The 18,050-nt window shown below is 38.4% G+C and overlaps 1 long non-coding RNA gene across 2 annotated transcripts; it reads left to right on the top strand.

Moving 5' to 3' along the window:
- The first annotated feature begins 16,827 nt into the window (after window positions 1-16,827).
- LOC145740017 (uncharacterized) lies at window positions 16,828-17,805 on the top strand. Of its 2 annotated transcripts, none has more exons than XR_014181330.1 (3): window positions 16,828-17,042; window positions 17,098-17,326; window positions 17,401-17,805. It is a non-coding gene; the product is annotated as an uncharacterized LOC145740017 (long non-coding RNA). The 2 variants fall into 2 exon arrangements; XR_014181329.1 differs by having other exon boundaries at window positions 16,830-17,042; window positions 17,098-17,336.
- Window positions 17,806-18,050: the final 245 nt, after the last annotated feature.

The following is an 18,050-nucleotide window of genomic DNA, read 5'->3' as shown; positions in this document are numbered from 1 at the left end:
ATCTGTTCCATCCCCACTGCGATTAGATTTCATTTTTTTCAATTCGTGAGACAGTTGAGTCCTTATATTATTAATTTTTTGTTTTAAGTCATCTAGGGTTAGGCCTGGGATTGCTAATGAGATCACAATTTTAGCAAGAGCATCTGCTCTAGCATGCTTATTGCAATAAAATTTAGATGTCGTATCATACAAACAAGGGTATCCTTCGTAATCGGCGAATAAATTTGTGAGTGCCTCTTTAGTCCAAACAACCAGGCTCTAAAAAAACAGTGTTCAAATTATCTATATATGCACATGGTCAGCTTACCAGGACATACATTTCTAGCTTTTTTTTTTACAGGCTCTCCACCTCCCTCCTCTATCCCTATACTCTGTATGCCTTTGGGGTCCATATTTTAAACTTAAAACTGCAGAAAAATCCGGGGAAATCAAAACCAAATGAACACATGAAATCACTGACAATCGTCAATCACTGTATGAAATGAACAAAACATTTAGGTTAGAATCGTATTGACATTTGACACTATTGACAGGCGGCTGTGTGAAAGCGCATGCGCCATAGATTAATTGAAAGCAAAAATCGAATTGAAATAGCTACCGTCCTATTCCTAAAAATCAGATGGAAAAATTGAAAGCGAGATCCAACACAACTGATCTAATGTAAAAATCCAACGATGTATACATTTAAATCGGTTGTGGATTCGATAAATTAAAAAGTCAGATGAAAAAGTCTGATAATGTAAAGTGCACTTAAGGCTTGAGTCGTCGTTGGCTTATTCGCGTCAACCATCGACTTCAAAAAACCCCAAAGAAAAAAAATCTAATGGTGTTAAATCGCACGATCTAGGCGGCCAATTCTTCTCCGATTGGATAAGCTGACATTCTCTGATCAAATCTGTCAACCCCTCCCATAAATTTATTGTAATCAACTATTGATAGAGGGCACCTAACATTTTCCTTTACACCAAATTTATTTGTTCGAAGGACTTCTCCAAAGTCTGCTGCATTATGCACTGTTACAGCTTTTTTACCGCGATCTTTCCATTTGCAGATACAGATCTGTTTGCACGTAGTAAAATCCGATTGACCTATGCTAAGCTTTTTGTCTTCTGTCAATTTGCTTTTTGGAAAAAACTTTCTTGTTTGTCTTATGGTGCCGCAACCAAAAAGATGTTTGCTTTCCAACTTTTCCATTAACGGAATTGTCGTAAAAAAATTATCGAAATAAATACAGAAAACTTTTCCTTGTAAATTTCTTGATAACTTTAGAATTACACGCTCTCCTAACGTGTCTTCAGAATTGAGGTTCTGTTCCTTTCCTTGGTAGACTTCAAATGAGTACAAATAGCCCGTTTGAGAGCAGGCTAAAGCCCATACCTTGAAACCCCGTTTTATGGGCTTCATCGGCATGTACTGCTTTAATGTTGACCTTCCTTTGAATGCTATCATGCTCTCATCAACAGCTACATGTCTACATGTTTGTGCTACATGTCTAATCCAGTTAGCATTGTCGGATGGTGACGGATTGTCCTTCCTGAATCCTTTGATGAATTCTGGGACACTGATTGAGTTTAGATTGTCACCCGGGACCCCTATAAGAAAGTTACCTATTCTTTTCCAGAGATCTGGATTCATAGGATTCTTGATTACCTGATGGGAAATTATGATTCCATTGGAGTTGCATCCAAGGAGAAGGTTTCCGAATGTGAGGCTGGTGTCGGGGGGTTCAGTGGACACGGAGGATGTAGGGGATGATGACTTTGGGGTCAATGTTGAATCTAATTTTTGCTTCTCTAGTCGATTTAGAGTGTCCATTGTTTGTCTCAGCACATGCATGCAATTTCTCTCGTTGTCTCCAGATTGTCTCAATTTGTCCAATGCCATTGTCAAGAATCCTTCTTGCTCGGTGATGAATTTTTGCATTGCATGCTCCGTGTCTCGAGAGCTTTGAGCTTGAGCTCGTTGTCTCTCCATTCTGATTCCTTTCAACATTCCAAGAGCCTGAGACTCTGAGATCTCTTTTGAGAGATACTCATATAGAGTTATATTGAACAATCCCCTGTCTATATATCCGGTATTTTTGGAATAGTCCCTTATAATCTTGCTTCCAAGGTTGTTGCTTCTGGCATATTCCACAAGAACTTTGTAGGACTCATCCACATCCTCTAAGTCTACCTCTGGGACTGATTGAGATGATCCTTCTCTTTCCATCAATTCCAGCCAGCTGGGATTAGTCAGTGTTTGAGGAGGGTTGGTTAGTGGAGCCGCGATCACTGGGATTCCTTCAGAAAGGGTGGGAATTATTGACAGAGCCTGCTCTTCTTCGGGACTAAGGGAGGAGTCAAGGCCCGTGTTCTCGCCAGATCCCACCACCGTTCTGATGCTTGCGGGCTGTGTTACAGGAGTGAATGAGGTCTGAGGTTTTGGCATTTTGAAAATGTTTTTTCTCGCATATCCATTTACATGGAGAAATCTAAGGACATTCAGGAACCTTTTCAATGGAAAAATAGATGTGATTCTTTTATTATGAAAATTATGAGATTGGGACCAGTATTTGCGCATCTGCGGCAAAGAATTGAATCCCATAATAATTAAAACTCCTAGAAATGCTTGTATTTCTTCATAGGTAAATCCCAAATTTTTATTGTGCTGGTTGGCCTATAGGTTTTTCTGGTCCACAATGTTTTTTAGAAACTCTTCTGTGAAAAATAAATGGAAGAAGTCAATAGGCTCTTCCGAATCAATCTGAAATAAGAATTACTGTTTACATAAATATTTATACAAAAACGAAAAATATATATAACAATTACCTGCACATTAGGGCCTACGTTAGTGTCAAAGTTGTAGTTGTTGAATGTCTGTGGCAAAACCGAACTTTTTTCCCATAAGCAAAAACGATCAAAATCCAGGGTGACATCTATATTCTCCTGTTCACTGTCACTGTCATGCAATAATTCATTGCTACTATGTTGTGTTTGTAACTTGTCTAAAGGAGTGTAAGTTTTGTCAGTAATGGAATCGTCAGAATCAAAGTCATAGAAGTCCTCTGATTGCTGAGTTGGAGTACCCAAATTAGTTCTTCTTCTCTTGCTTGACCTGCTAGATGTAGTAGAAGAGTATCCTGAACATGATGGAGTCAATGCTTGAGAAGGCGCATCACTCTCAGAAGTCGGAGTGTCGCTATGAGCTTCTATTGTAGATGGCGGAAGTGCGGTTGTGTTACAGTAATAATCAGGGATCACATCTTCGGCGTCTGAGTCGCCATTCACATCAGAGTTTTCTGCCTGTTTTTCGGAAATGGCCGCAAGTTCTAATGTCGCCAAATCCACCTCTTTCGCTAATTCTGCGTGAGTCAGCGATTTTTTCCAGTGAAAGGAATCCATCTTATAAAAATAAAAAGTAACACATATTGTCACGATCTAATTTTTAGTCGTAACGCGGGGACGTGTAGGCTGGGGTCGTGGTCAAGTTAAACTCAAAGATTGGATAACAAAAACAACAACGTTTATTCATAGAGAGAAACTAAGTTGAAGACTGATTTTGTACACATTGTCAGACACAAGTTGGCTTATTTATAAATTACAAGTTCGTACTTACATGATGATAAATGCACAAACCATTTTGGACGAGGGTAAGTGTCAAGGTAGAGTTCCCTTAACTTTCGCGACCGAACCGTTTAGTTTCGCGGATAATTTCTAACTAACTTTTCTTTCCCAATTTCTCGGCTATTTATTGTAAGGTATTGCGATCCCTTAGTCAGTTCAATTTCTTAATTGCTTGTCTAAGCACTTGGATCATTGTCCGAACAATTGATGACTTATTGCTGACTGGCGATTGCAACACCTTAGCTAGCTTCCGTTCTAAAAGGTTCGATTGCTTATTTTGCAACCCAAGTGGTCGACGACTTGTTTCGGTCAGTGGCCGATTATTTGCTGACTAAGTAATTAACGAAAATCTACTTGTGACACATTCCCCCGGCCGACAAAAGGTAGTCCCTAGCTTTTCACAATATTAAGAAAGTTGACTATGCAAATCTTCTAAACAAAATAACATTAAATTAATTATACTTTTAAACTTTTAATCATGGTGGCAATATAACAGAAATTTGACACCACAAATTCTAGTTTCTTTCTTCAAATCTTAATATAGAACAAAGAGGTAATATAAAAATATCCTTAATGGATTTTCCCCCTTATTACAACACAAACAAAATTTATCATAGTTACCTGTAAAAACTAATCAACAAAGTATAGCCCCTAGTTTTTCACAGAATTAAAATTAAAAATATCCCGTTTCATATCCAAAAAGAAAATTATAAAAGAAAACATATAACAATCGGAATAAAAATAAATGTTTTTGTTATTTTCTTACCTCTAGAGTTTGTAAAAAAAAAACTTAATGTCTCTATGCTTTAACACTGAGGGGGGAGACTTTTCACTCGCGATTCACTAATATTCCGCGCACTATTGTCTGTTCGGGGATTCTATCTTCTTTTCGCGGCACTTCACTGCACTAAACACGGCTTCTGAAGACAATTTGGACGGTGTCTGGGGTCTGGAACTACATATCTGTTTACTGCTCTGGACGTGCAAGTGGAACAATTCCCAGAACTGTATTTTCGCGATTGCCATGGTGTGTGGTCCGTGATCTAATTAGTGACGAGCCGGAACGGTACTGAATATCGGGGTGACCACAAGGGTACACCGCGGGTATCCATTTGCTAGTTATATGGTGCTGAGGTGACCGCATGGATACACCTCAGGAATTATATTTTATATTATTATATTATATTATTATTTGTATATTATTTCATTATATTATTTATTTATTTATTTATCATGCCTGAGTGCCTCTGAAGCCGTATCCTTTCTGGAAGGAAAAGATGGGTGACCATGGAAGAAGACGAGCATCCAGCGGACATTTGATTCACGCACTAGCTCGAGCGGGCTATGGTGCGAAACTATGCTATGCTCCGTTGGTTTATGCCTGGGTGCCTCTAAGGCCGTATCCTTTCTAATCAAAGCTGGCAACGACATCTCTCTGACCTCTGAAGGTTTTTTTTGAAAGATGAGTGACCGTGGTAGCGGACGAGCATCGTGAGGAAGAGCGGGCGGTAACCCACAAGGAGTTTGGGCGAGTCGGTAGGGCATGGTAGGCGACCAAGACCTGGTGAAGAGGTATCTGCTGGTGGTCCTCGTAGTCGCGGGGGTGCGCGGACGGACCAATCGAAACGAAACTTAATTGACACAATGCGTCAATATAACTTGACGGGAGCCGATTTGGGATCATCCCCCGCGGCAGGTCACCACGGCTTAGTGTGTCTATTCCTACCGCGGCCACGATCACAAACCGACTCAACTGTGGTCGCGGTCTGACGTTCCCTGGTTGGTTTTTCATCGTCAGCGTTTCCAGTCTGCTTTTAGCTTTTGCTGATTTCCGTTTCCATTTCCAGTGGCGTGTATTAGTTTTTACCGAGTCTGATCCAAAGCCTTGATCGCTCTTCATTTTGTAGTGGTTTCCTTCTGGCTTCTTCGCGTAGTAACCCCCGTCAGTGTTAAGCGCAATAAAAAAACGTATTACTACCTACTGCTATTTTAATCTTAATGTCTAACATTCCCGTTATAATCATAAAATCCCTCGTAAAATATATAGGCATATTGATAATAGCCTTAGTTAAGTTATGCACTAAAAAAAAAATATAAATCCCTTTGTTTTTCTTAAATATGATATAAACCTATATTATAAATTGTCCATTTGCCTACCACTGGTTTTATTTTGATACATTGTAAAGCCTTCGAAAACTTGTAATATGCTTATCAAGCGCTGCTTGCCCATATTATATCATGTGAAAACAGTTAACGTCCTCATATTGAAACTTTGTAATCTTTTTCTTACGTGCCCCGTTTGACTTTTATAAAGTCTTCAAGTTACATTTTTCAACCGTTTATTTATTGCATTTAGCAACTATACTTTTTGAAATTGTAAACCCGTGGAATTTAACGCCCCATATTTTATCTACGGTACTTAATTACCGCATATGCTCGTAGTGTATTTTTTCCCAATATACTTTTCTTTCATTTGCCCCTTATTTATATATATATATACCATTATATAATTAATAATCTTCGCACGCGTTTTTTATTAATTATTCTCGTATGCTGGATTGTGCAAGTTAGAAATGAAATAACAATGATATTTATTCATCAGCAGTTTATATGATCATACCGCGATGACTTAAATAACAAAGTGATTGTCATCCGCTTGTAGCATAAGAAAAGAATTAATTGTAGATACATGTATCATTTTTTCCTTTTTCCCTTACTAAGGAAAATTACTTGCGTACTTTAGTACACTCTATTTGGGCTAATACTGTTTCGCCTTGGGACAGTGAGCGTAATTCTTTATTTTCTTTTAATTCGAGGGTAAAAATTTTTGATTCTGTAGAGCTTTTATTTTCGCCCATCTTAGTCATTTCAATTCTTTCTTTTTCTTTTATAGGCGATTTCGAATTTCCACGGCGTCTGCTTTTCCTGCGGTTTACTACGTATTTTATAAGTTTATGTGATATAATAATTACGAAAAGAAGGAGGCACGCACAAGTAGTATAAAAGAATACGTCATGTAGATATTCAGAGGATGCTTCCCCTTTTTTGTCTGCTCTTGCGGCAGCTACTAAATTTGGCGCTACTATTACTCTATTTTGACTTTGTATCAAATATACCACAAGAATTGACAATATGATATTCCACACCAGGAATATTGTGTCACTGTGCAGACCATATCTGTCACTATAAGTATTCTCTTGGCTTATTTCGTCAATTTGGTCGATTACTGTCTTGACTAGATTCTCGTTGCTAGTCAGATTCAAGTGCGGTATTTGCAGGGACCAATTCGTATTTAAACATTCTTCTATGTTTTTATAAGTGGGTACATTATTTGTTATTTTAGGGTTAAGTATGAAAGACTGTAGGTTGGACCATGTCGCTGGGATAATGTGGATAGCCATTGGTTTGAGAGTTACGACGTCGGGACAGGGAAAACGCTGAGGAATGATAGTTTTGCCTTGCGCTATCAGTTTGCAATTACAGGGCAGTTTTATCTTAATTGAGCCCTGGTGGCTGTAATTTTTTGGTATTGTTGAACTGGTTTCGCCGCATTCGATAATCGTTGTAGGGTCGGGGTGGGTAATAATGTATGTTTCTACTGCTATTTCGGAAATTATTAGTGAACTTGACGTGTGGCAGTTCATTGGACAGAATTGACTTAACTCTTGTACCGTACATCCCTCGTACAGTTTTCTTGCACATTCAGGACCTTGGGTATTATCTGATGAGAATCGTGGGATGAAACATAATTTATCGTGATAAGGTTTACATTGGTGTAATCCGGAGCCCGAAATTTGACGTAGACTTTGTTTATCTTGGGTGGGTTCGTTGTTTACTGCCAAAAATAATGTTTGATGTGGTATTGTGCAAGTTTGGTTAAACCATGCAAAGGGTGAGGTTACTAATTCGAAAAGGTCCCAATGTTGATTTTTCTGTATCACTGGTATTTTGACTAATACTAGAATTCTGTTTTGGAAAAATGAGCATTCTGAAATTGGGAGTTCATAATACGTGGAGATCTGTTTAAGAGGGATTGCAATGTCTTGCTCGGATTTTTCAATCTCTAATTTTAGTTTTTTCAAATCGTTTCCCAGAACCGATGGGTTAATGATAGAGGGTGGGATTTTATGGTCCTTACATTGGTCAAGGATGGTGTGTCTTCGTAAGGCTCTTGTTATCACGATAATTCGTTTGAGGTTTTGAAATTCATTGTATGCCAGAATTGTGGTAAAATTGGCTTGGTGTCCCAAATTCATTATTTGTCGACGAAGTTCGTTTGTGCTGCCTTCTATGTATTTTATTCTATTTTCTGTCTCTTTGAACGATGACCGTATAGCTTTATCGTATTCCTTAAAATGCATAGAGTTTTCGCTAATCTCTCTTAATGTGTTTGAAAGCCCTTTTCCTAGTGTGTTGAGTCGATTTTTCATTCTCTCTTCATTTTCCGCTAGAAGTGTAAGTTTCTTCTCTGTAGCCAAACCACAACACCACGCGAACCCTTCTCCGATAAAATCTAGTGCCCTTTTTCCTCTAAACTGGCTATACTCTGTTTTCTCTCCTTTTGAGTGTTTATCCATTGATTTTATACTCCAACTTTCCTCAAATAAACTGAATTCCTGCGTAAAGGCTTCAGATAGTTGGTCTAGATGATGCTGGAATATACCATTCTTCGCTGCTTTCTTGGCATTGTGTTTTTAATGGTTTTTGGCTCGTAAAGCTGGCGTCAAAACTTCCATCCCAAATCGTCTCGTATTTTAGAGGTATCGTTGCTTCGTATGTTATGGTGTTTGACAGCGGTTTCCAAAATGCCCCTGCGCTCACTTCCACATGATATTCCAGTCCCTCATATTGGTACAACAGGGTTGTTAATCTACACAAGATAATAGGATTAATAAGTGGAAATTACTCTCCCTAATATGCTCAAGCCTATATATAAAAAAAATATAAAATAAGAAGAGATTATATGTTTAATTGTTATCGTTGTGATCGTCTTTGGGATAAGCCTCGGGAGTCCAAGGATCATTATATGGTAATATTCGGCTTACGTGTATTATATCTTTCTTTGATTTTTTCGATGTCCCCAGCTGTACCTCGTAGTCCACGTCCGATACCTTCCTTGTTATATAGTAGGGCCCAGACCATCTTAAGAGTAATTTTTCGCTTTTCCCGACTTTTCTAAAGGGTGTGAATACTTTTACCTGGTCTCCTTCGGCATATTCTACGTGTCGGTGTTTGTTATCGGGGGTAATTGCACAAGTGCATAAAAATTACCGATAATTTTGCATGAAAACTTGTTATCTCTTAACTGCATGAGTTTATTTCCATATTTTTTTGGCGAAAGAGCCCGACACCGAAGGTGGAGGGCTTTTTTAGAAAAAAATATGAAAATGACCGAATGCAGTTTGCAAAGATAACAAGTTTGAACGCAGAATTATCAGGTCATTTTTAAGGCACGAATGTAATTTTGGGGAATATTTCCCGAATAAAGAAAATGTTTTGGTTTTGCTGCAACTATAGATTGCTCAATGGAGCTCAATAAGCAAGTTCCAAACCGTTCATTAATTTTTGTTGACATCGCGTTTGACATTTTTTGGTTATAAAAAGTCAAAAAACTGCGCAAGGATAACAATTAGTGTACTAGCAATAGGCTCTACAACGATGCAGTTGTTATAGATACGTACAGTGCAATTATCGAAATGCAATTATCACTTTAGAATGCAATTATCGCTGTCATTCTGGTGAAAATGCACTGCTCATATGGGACATTTAACACATGAGGGCAATATTCGTATCTTATTTTATCACTCTGTTGTTTCTTTTGTATATTGTTGACTGCCCGATTTCTAGCCGCTAATGCGCCCTCTCGGATGTCGTTACTTGTGCAGGGTCCTTCTGCGGGAATCAAATTTGCTTCTGTAGGTAATATTGGTTCTCGTCCGTATACTAACATAAAAGGTGAGAATTGTGTCGTATCTTGTCGGCTTGTATTGTAGGCAAAGGTCACTTGTACCAACATGTGACGTTTGTGACCCAAATATTCGTCCCAATCTGTCTGTTGCGTGTTTGTATAGATTGATAACATGTCCGCCAGTGTCTTATTTAATCGCTCCGTGAGACCATTCGTACTTGGGTGGTATGCTGTTGTGAATTGTTTAGTTGTACCCATTTTCTTTAATAATTCGTTGACTAATTCCGACTGAAACACCTTTCCTCTGTCGCTAAGTAAATATTTTGGTGCCCCGTGTCTTGTTACTATATTTTCGAGTATAAATTTCGCTACGGGCCCGGCTTTTCCGTTTGGTAATGCTTTTGTTTCAGCCCATCTGGTTGCGTAATCTGTTGCGACTACAATCATAGTATTTCCGTTCCTACTTTTTCGAAATGGTCCCAATAAGTCGATTCCTACTCCTTCAAAAGTGGTTCCCACAGGGATCGGTTGCAGCAGTCCTATTGGTTTTCTATTTTGCTGTCCTTTTCTTGCTTGACTTATGACTTTCGACGTCCTTCTGAAGTCCGTCCCAGTAATAACGGTCCTTGATTTTGTGCAAGGTCTTTGCCATACCGAGGTGTCCGCAAAGGGGTTCCGAGTGGTGGCTGTACATAATTTCTCCCACTAATTCTTTCGGGATTACCAACAATTTACTACGACCTGTATTATTACTATTTATCTTGTATAGGACCCCATTTTCCAGTCTAAAGTTCTTGGCCCTTTTCGCTAGTCCAATACTTGCGTTTTCCGGGTGTTCTACAGCTCCCACTAGCTCTCTTATAGCCTCATCTTTATTTTGAAATCCTTGAATGTCAATGGCCTCTAACAGAAACGTGTCTACTTCTTCCACTTCTTCTGGCGGCAGGACTGGGTGTCTGCTTACGCAATCGGCGTCTTTGTGAGCAACCCCACTCTTGTGTTCTATGGTGTAGTCGAATTCCGGCAATGTGATAGCCCATCTCGCTAGCCTGCCTATTGGGTCCTTTAAAGTTTTTAACCAGCAGAGCGCGTGATGATCGATTATAATTTTTACTGGTTTTCCATATATTAATGATCTGAGATATTTTAATGCCCATACCGCCGCGAGTCCTTCGATTTCTGTTATGGTGTAATTTTTCTCTGCTTTTGATAGTGTCCTACTAGCATAGGCGATGGGGTGCTTCTTTCTTTCTTCATCTTCCTGTAGCAACACAGCTCCTACGCCTAACAAACTTCCGTCCACTCTTAGCTCCGTCGGCTTTTCGGGATTGTAGTGCGCTAACACTGGTGCAGTGCAAAGTTTTTCCTTTAAAATTTGGAATGCTTCCTCTTGACTTCCGCCCCAGATGAATTTTGTATCCTTATGTGTCACTCCGTATAGTGGCTTGGCCAACTGGCTGAAATTCTTTATGAACTTTCGATAATAATTACACAGCCCTAAAAAGCTTTGTACACTCTTTACATTTTTTGGGGTTGGGAAGTTTCTTATCGCTATTAATTTTGATTCATCTGGCTGAAGGCCTTCCCGCGAGACGCTGTACCCTAGAACATTATTTTTTTCTTTTAGGTATTCGCATTTACTTGGTTTTAGGGTTAGTCCTGCGTCCCTCAAGCGTTGAAATACTTTTCTTTGCTTAAACAGATGTTCTTCTTTTGTTTTTGAAAATATAATTATGTCATCCATGTATATAAGTATTTCTTTCCATTTCATGTCTCTAAACACTCTATCCGCTAATGCCTGAAATGTCGCCGGCGCGTTACATAGTCCAAAACTCATATAGTTAAATTCCCATAGTCCGTGCCCTTGTGTTTGAAATGCAGTATATTGTTTAGAATCCTCGCTTATCGGTACTTGCCAAAACCCAGAGTACATGTCCAACGTTGAAAAATACTTTGAATTGCCTAGGTATGTTAAGATGTCGTCGATATTTGGTACTGTGTATGCTGATTTTCTTGTTACGTCGTTAAGTTTTCTATAATCCACGCAAAACCTAGATTCGCCCGACTTTTTCTTTACCAAGACGACCGGACTGGCCCATGGTGATTGACTGGGTCTTATGATGTCGTATTTTTCCATTTCGATGATTTGTTGGTCGATTATATTTTTTTCTTTTTGTGACACCCTGTAAGCTCTGCTTTTTATTGGCCTCGCATCCCCGACGTCTATTTTATGCTCAACTAAGTTCGTTTTTCCCATATACTTCGGTGTTTTAGAGAACACGTCTGGGAATTCTAGTAGTGTTTCCTTGAAGAGGTTTTTTAGTTTTTCGTCTTTGATGTGCCCGATTTTATGGTCTTCCAAGGTGACTACTTCTTCATCGTCTTCTATTTGTAGAACGGCAAGTTCGTTGAGGTTATGTTTGGTCTCCCGTTGTAAATACCCTATCGTGGTTCCTTTGTAAATTTTTTGCCTGTTAGTCTTTTTTGTAGTTGCGTGCACTGTCCATGTGTTTTTGTTTAAGTCCGGTCCTTCATGTAGACGTATTCCCCTAGGTCGTAAGAATTCATCTTTTTCTATGAATTCGTAATTTGATAAGTCGGTCACTGTTACATCGACCGGTAGGTTCAATGCTACCTGGCTATATGTCTCGGGTTTCAAAACAATGTCGTGCGACGTGCAAACCTTGTATAGTTCATTGTGAAAAATATCTATTGGATTTTCTTGAATTAAATTAATTTCCGGTAATCCCTCTTCTTCGTCTTCCCTTTGGGTTTGTGTACTCTGGTTTGAGACTGACTTGACGGGGTTTATTTTCATTGTACTAATACAATTTGTGAATTCTGTTTGTCCGAAGTTTAACGTTACTGTCGCGTCATTTTTTGTTAGTCTTACGGTTTTTGTGCCGTAATTGATCTCAGCGTTATTTTTGTTCAGGAAGTCGTTTCCAAGAATTAGTGGTTTAGACAAGTTTTTTACAACTAAGACTGATTTACGTCCTTTTAATTCGCCTAGTTCTATTAAGATTTCTCCCGTTCCCAACGGTTGTATTTTATTTCCCCCGGCTGCAACCAAATTCAAATTTTCGTCAAGGGGTTTATATTCTTTTATTAAATTACTGTCTATTATGCTTCTGCTGGATCCCGTGTCCAAAATTATGTCACAGTATGTGTTGTCTACTAGTCCTTTTATTTTCAGTATGTTCGGGCCTGATGTTTGGAGGGCGAACTCTGTTGGCCCCCTTATTGGAGTCGCCCACCTTCGTTTGGGTGCGCGTTTCCGCTTCTTCTCTCACTATAGCATGTATAGTGTCCCACTCGATTACACGTGTTACATCTCGGTCTCCCGTCGCTGTACCTAGTATTAGGTAGATTTTGCGGTCCTGTTGGACGTCCTCGATGTGTAAATCCTCTCCCCCTGGGGGTCTGTTCTCTTCTTTCGTCGTATCTTAAGTTTTCATTCCTCCTGGGCTGGGACCTGTAGTTACCATTATTCGCAAAGTTTGATGGTCTGGCGTTTCCTCTGTATCCGCCGTTTCCTCTGTATCCATTGTTTCCTCTGTATCCATTGTTTCCTCTGTATCCATTGTATCCTCTGTTTCCACGGTAGCCTCCATACTGAGCTTGATAATTTGTCCGGTAATTTCTATTTGGACTTATGTTATTCGCCATTCGACGTTCGTCTTCCTGAGGCCTGTTTGCGAAACTAGTTGTCTGAGAAAGCGTAAGCACTTCCGTTTGTGAGATCATTCTGTCCACCAGTACTCTTTCTCTGACGTCGCTCAATCTTAAGACGAGAGTTTTCAGTTTGTCCAAATTTGACGCATCGTTGCCAAAAAGGTAGTAGGTCTCGGCAAACGAAGGATGCAATCCTTGTTCGAATTGGTCTTTGAATGTTTCAAAGTTCATATTCGGGTCGATTTCATTCGCTAAATTCAATAGATCGTAGTAGTAGTGTTTGATATCCTCGCTGTCCCCTTGCTTTCTTTTATTGAACCTAAATTTTATCTTTCGTAGAGGGCTTTCTCCTCCAAATTCTTTAATAAAATCTTTTATGTTTGACCAGGTCTTATTCCGATTTGTGTCGTCCACGGTGTAGCCTTGATACCATCGACCACTTGGACCCTCGAGGAAGCTCCCTAAATATGCTATTTTGAAACCATCGTCCCAACCATTACAATTCGCTATTTTTTCGTAATTATTTAAGAAGGTTATTGCCGAGTCCAAACTTGGGTTGAAGGTTGGGGGCGGGACAAACTTTGGTTTGGCAGGATTTTTTGTTTCTGATAAAGCGTTAGATAAAGTAACATTTGCCATTTCTGCTGTAGTTACTCGATTATTTGGCGGTAAAGACTGTATAGACTGTGTAGGATTTGGTATGACCGTTTGGTCTAGTGGGTTGGGTGGTTGATCGACGTCCGAATCGGACAAACTACTAGGGCTTGGGGCTATGTCGGCAGGTTTTCGACTGTTTTGCGGTTGGTGAATCTCGAATGTAAAGCGTTGTTTTTTTGGACTACGACAGAGATCTCCTACGGTGGTGCTGCTTAGGGGAGGGTCAAATAGCGAATGCGATGGGGTGGGCGATGTCCCAATTTGCAATCTTAAATCCAATTTATTTTTTGCCGCACTACGTGTCGTTCTTTTATCCCCACTGCTCATTTAGAAATAATATACGCATACAAATATTCACCTTAGGCAATCATTAGTTCCCATAAAAAAAAACACATTTGCACATAGCCGAACTTAGTCTGACAACAAAAAAAAATAATGATAATAGAATAATAAAAAAAAAAAATCACTAGGCGCCTTTTCAATATTCGGGAGTTTCAATTTCACTGAAAAACTCTTCCATCTCTTCTTCAATAATTAACTGAAGGTTCCATTTGTGTACTATCTTTGTAGCCCAGAAACTTATTGCACCCCCTAATTTCCTATATTTGTTTACAGTTTTCCCTATCAGCGTGGTTTCTAATACCTTGACAGTAATTTTTATTTTTGAGAAGTATTTTAAAAGGTCAATTATTTCGTTTGCTTCACTAGTTTTTTCGTAAAATTTTTTAGAACAAACCTCATTGTATAGGGTGTCCAATCTTTTTTTAGTCTCCACGATATCGTTTATAAACCTCGTATATTCATTCATAGTTCAAACTTTTTTCTTCAAATTATACATTTTTAATTCAAGTTATACATGCTAATTATGAAATGTAGGTAATGAAGACCTACATTTAGAATTACCCGGCGCCTCCACCAAGTTGTCACGATCTAATTTTTAGTCGTAACGCGGGGACGTGTAGGCTGGGGTCGTAGTCAAGTTAAACTCAAAGATTGGATAACAAAAACAACAACGTTTATTCATAGAGAGAAACTAAGTTGAAGACTGATTTTATACACATTGTCAGACACAAGTTGGCTTATTTATAAATTACAAGTTCGTACTTACATGATAATAAATGCACAAACCATTTTGGACGAGGGTAAGTGTCAAGGTAGAGTTCCCTTAACTTTCGCGACCGAAACGTTTAGTTTCGCGGATAATTTCTAACTAACTTTCTTTCCCAATTTCTCGGCTATTTATTGTAAGGTATTGCGATCCCTTAGTCAGTTCAATTTCTTAATTGCTTGTCTAAGCACTTGGATCATTGTCCGAACAATTGATGACTTATTGCTGACTGGCGATTGCAACACCTTAGCTAGCTTCCGTTCTAAAATGTTCGATTGCTTATTTTGCAACCCAAGTGGTCGACGACTTGTTTCGGTCAGTGGCCGATTATTTGCTGACTAAGTAATTAACGAAAATCTACTTGTGACAATATTATTGAGATAACTGTAAACCGCACTGATGCCTGGGTTCTATTATGCCATGCAGCTTTGTCTATTAAAGGAAACCTATCAAAAATAGCGGGAACGGGTGATGTGAAATTTGTGAATAATGCAGCAGGATTTTTCTTTGATTCCATGACCTATGAACTAAACGATGTTGAAGTTGAACATGTTAAAAATCCCGGAAATGTCAGCCTAATTCGTGGCTGTCTGTGTTGCAATACAAGTGATAAAAATCATTAAAAACGGCCAGCTGGAGTTACCCAGAGAATGTGCCAGTAAATACGGATGGTACTTTTTACATGAGGGTACCTTTAAAACACTTTTTAGGACACACAAGATTATTAAGTAATTATGAAGACACACTTTTAGATTAGTTCGTTCACGAACTGACACTAATTGTGTTATCGTATCCAAGGATGATACAACATTCACCTTAACTATTGATAATATTGAATTAAAAGTCAAACGTGTGGCACCCAATGATCAAACTAAACTTGAGCTGCTATAATCATTACGTAACGATAAACCCATTCTAATTCCATTCCGAAAATGGGAACTACATGAATTACCTAGCCTTAATGGAGGTTCTACAAAAGAGATTTGGAGTGTGAAAACAACTACAGATGTAGATTGCCCTCGTTACATCATCGTTGAATTTCAAACAAACAGAATTAATCAAGCTATGAAGGACATAACTCAGTTTGATAATTTGAATATATCTGATATCAGACTATTTCTCAACGGTGAATATTATCCTTATGAGCGACTGAATTTAAATTTTACCAATAATGATTATGCTGACGCCCACTACAAGTATGTACAATTTGCGTCGAGTTTCTTTAATTCAGCGGAAAGGAGGGAACCACTTTTGGATTATGCTGCTTTTAAAACCCACAGTCTTTTTGTTATTGACTGTGATGATAGCCTAAAATCATCTGCTATTGATGTTAAAATAGAAATTGAAACAAGAGTGGGTATACCCGCATCTACTAAAGCTTATTGTGTAATAATTCAGGATTGTATTATGGAGCAAGTACCACTTAGTGAAATTGTTCGCAAAGTAAATTAAATAAAAAAGTGTTTGTTTTTTTTTCTCCTTCTAATGTAATATTGAGAGGTGTTAGAAGTCGTTGAGGGGTTGATTAGGGGTGGTTTAGGGGTTGGAAAGAGTTGTGGTATGCCTAACGGACAACGGGGGATGGGGGGTCTACGGGGGCACCACGTGACGGTGGGGGGTGGGGGGACACCACGTGACGACGACTACGACGACAGAGACAGATGACGATAGGTGACATTTGACAGATGACGACAGGTGACATTTGACAGATGACAGATGACGACGACGACGAGGGGAGCCTTCGGGTCTCCTCGTGTTCGGGCCGGGGCTCCGGGAAACGCGCAAAACAGCGACCGGCCAGAAGGGCGACGGTTCGGAACCAACCCGAAGTCGCTTCGGGCGAGATCGCGACGTCATCCGAATGGCGTTCGGCAGATCGCGGTTTTGTGGAATTTGTGGAATGCGGACAGCAGGTCATATTTAATAATGGCGGCTTTGTTTACATGTTGATTGGAAATTTACTCAAATTGTGATTGATTTTTATTACTGGACAGTTTTAGACTGGTAAATCAGAGTTAAATCGATTACTTATAGTTGGGCATGTTTATGTTTATCATCAGCCGAGTTTTCCTGAGGAAAGTTGCAACAGGTAAGTGGAATGGTATGTAGGACTTAAAATTTCAACATTTTCGTTTTTATTTCAGAAAATCTTTGATAATCTGCCCCCACAGCTCATATAGCCAATGTGCATGAAGTATACTGGAACTTTTATTAAGTAACACAATGGTTATCAAAGACAGTATTTAATAAAAACCAAATGGAAACCGTATTTGGAAACCGAGAGGCAAATACATTTGAAAAAACTGCATCAAGCTTCAGCATATACCTGTTGAGGTATAAATCTAGTTGATTTACACATTGTTTAATATGTATGTAAGTATAGGTATGTTACCTAGTTAATACCTACTTCTCATATTCTCTGTGTATCATTTTTTTTTTGTTTCTAGATCCATGAATTGCTACATTTTATTGTAGTGTAAACTGATGATTTTTTTGATTTGCATGCAGGTCACATCAATGCAGTACCAACTAAAGTTACATATGTTTTTATAGTGTATATTATAGTAGTGATTCTATAACTGTGATAATATAACTTGTAATATCATATGGGAGTTAACAGTTAAATAAATCTATGAAATTTATAGTTTCCATTACACTAATTAGGTATAATGTATTATTAAATAGTATTTATACCTATAAGTAAATGTGCTATTGTAAGTTGGTAGAAATGTTATTCTTTTATGTTAATACATTGTTTTAAGAGTTTAAAAGTTTAATTAGGCTATGTTTATGTCTATTTTATGTTTATTTTTACTAATTTATTAAAGAAAAATAAATTATTATTAAATTTATTTTGCTTTTGTATATTTTATTTTTTCTCAATTTTTCCTATGAGCATGAGGATATAATAAAATAATCATTGTTTTTGACACTGTATAATTGTTAAACCTAGTAAAATGGTAATGAAATATGAATATCTTCAGAAGATTATGGACACACCATCATATTTAAAAAATAGCACTCCTATTACTTTGACAGAGATTTGAGTGAAACTGACTGAAACAGACTTTTCATCTGATTTTTCATTGTTAGGAAA

This window comes from Ips typographus, unplaced genomic scaffold (genome assembly GCF_016097725.1).
Source record: "Ips typographus isolate SLU unplaced genomic scaffold, UJ_Ityp_2.0 IpsContig94, whole genome shotgun sequence".
NCBI classification, from domain to species: Eukaryota; Metazoa; Arthropoda; class Insecta; order Coleoptera; family Curculionidae; genus Ips; species Ips typographus.
Note: the sequence above shows the minus strand (reverse complement) of the source record. Positions and strands in the feature narration are given on the sequence as shown.